Source organism: Amphimedon queenslandica, unplaced genomic scaffold, assembly GCF_000090795.2.
Source record: "Amphimedon queenslandica unplaced genomic scaffold, v1.1 AMPQUscaffold_11752, whole genome shotgun sequence".
NCBI classification, from domain to species: domain Eukaryota; kingdom Metazoa; phylum Porifera; class Demospongiae; order Haplosclerida; family Niphatidae; genus Amphimedon; species Amphimedon queenslandica.
Window position 1 is genome coordinate 7,072 of NW_003548006.1, and position 2,028 is coordinate 9,099.

Sequence of the window (2,028 nt, forward strand, 5' to 3'; positions counted from 1 at the left end):
TTCTGCAGACAGCCTCTGGCCGTCTTTGACTCTGATTCAATCTCATATAACTTCTTGTAGCTGATTCCCAGCAAAATAGCTACAGAGTCCCAGCGTCCTGAAAGAACACCAGCTTTTTCCCATACCAGTCGAAAATCCCTAATATCTATCATTAATTAATAATACTAATAAAACAATTATTATTATGAATATCTACTCACTAAGTTCTCTGTCAAAGGCTCTTTTCAGCTCCTCTGGTTTGGTTGACATTTCCCTTTAGTTTGGAATGCAACCACAGAGACTCCCACTGAATTTGATTTCCTGTTTATTTTTAATAATGCTATAAAAACACTGTACACTACTGCAGTAGTCAGTGCAGTAAGCTCCAGTCTACATAGTACATGATGGAGAGGCCAACTGAAGCAGTAGATCCAACCAATTCACTACTTGTATTTACTAGTAATATATCTTCTACTCCTCCACCAATTATGATGACTGCAGCATCTTCTGTGAGTCTACCATTACAAGAAGAATATTTGTTTGTAGCTGAACAAGAGAGTAACTATAACAATGAACTATCTCTTTTATGTCTTTAACATACAATTAATATTAACAATATTTATTATTATCTGTTTTGAGCTCAATGTATGACATTTTGTCATTTGTATATTACATTATTTTGGAGTGCACCATAATCTATTACAGCATGCATGGAGTCACTCATAGCAACAAAAACACTCAAATCAATATCAAATGGAGTCTTCATTATCTCATCTCTCATAACTTGACCATGTTCACTCTCACATTATAAACCTGATAATCATTTGCAGTATAATCATAATGACAATTATTGTTCAGTTACTGTTTCCAGATAGTTATTTCTTTTCTTGATCAATGATTGTACAAATAGCTGAGTTCTTTTCTTTCTCTCAGCAGCATAATGACTAATGAGTTCTTCTAGTACTGCTTCTGATAGTTCGCCTTCTCCTCCTCCTCCTTCTCTTTCTTTATAATATTGTACTAATGCACAGTCTCTGTCTGATTTATACTGCTTGTCCTTCCTCTCAATGTACATGTACTCTCTTGCTACCTACTCATGTAGTATAAGGTAAAGTGTAATACATTTATACATTATTAAGCAACTAATTTTTCAGTTATACACCTCAATTAATAGAATGTTGAAGAGAAGCTGGTCTTCAATACAATGGGAGAGGCAGCAATATTTAGTAATGGAGTGCTGAGATGGAACACAGCAACCTTCTCCAAGTGGGCTGAAGAATACTTACCAGCAATACAGGAAGCTATGTAGGATTGCATTCTTTACAATAATCATACATTCCATTGTGTATGGTGTTATAATACGTGTGTATGTACGTGTAGGCAATCAATTGACTTCCCTGATAAAGCCTTTCAAGCATATTCTCAATATATTTCTAATGAGAAGGTATGTTACTCTAATGATGCACACAAATGCATACATGGCAAACAGATACTTGGCTCCATTTCTCAATTATGCTTCATGCATAGCTATCATAGACAATACACACAAGCTTAATTATTCTTTACCACTGCCTCTCTTTCTTTCTGTATTCATGGAATTTAGTCATGCTGGCAAGCCTCTTGGTCAAATCTCATTTGATGTAAGACAGACATGCACATAACTGGCTATACATATTATAGTAATTATGATACATATACATGTACGTTATGTAAGTGTGACTATGATGCATGTGTGTACATATACTTAGGTTGGTAGTATAATACCATCATGAGATCCATCAACCAGTGACTGTATAGTATCAGTAATCTCATATCTTGATGCATAAGAGAAACACACATTAAGATGTACCCTATAATAAAGGAATGGACAATATATAATAATAAATACATACATGTACTTGTAGTATGATGCGTGGGCAGATCAAAGGCACCGCCAGTGCTACAACTTCAATAATGAGCGTGGTATGAAAATGTAGCACTGTTGGAATATGTAGTACTGCACAGTATCTGATGTATGGGCTTTCCTGTTAACCAAAAGCTTTGCTCGAG

At 35.2% G+C, this 2,028-nt stretch overlaps 1 long non-coding RNA gene across 1 annotated transcript; it reads left to right on the top strand.

The window, feature by feature from the left end:
* Nucleotides 1-1,120: 1,120 nt before the first annotated feature.
* LOC109588951 (uncharacterized) lies at nt 1,121-1,483 on the top strand. The gene is made up of 3 exons (XR_002188445.1): nt 1,121-1,284; nt 1,360-1,423; nt 1,469-1,483. It is a non-coding gene; the product is annotated as an uncharacterized LOC109588951 (long non-coding RNA).
* The last annotated feature ends 545 nt before the right edge of the window (nt 1,484-2,028 follow it).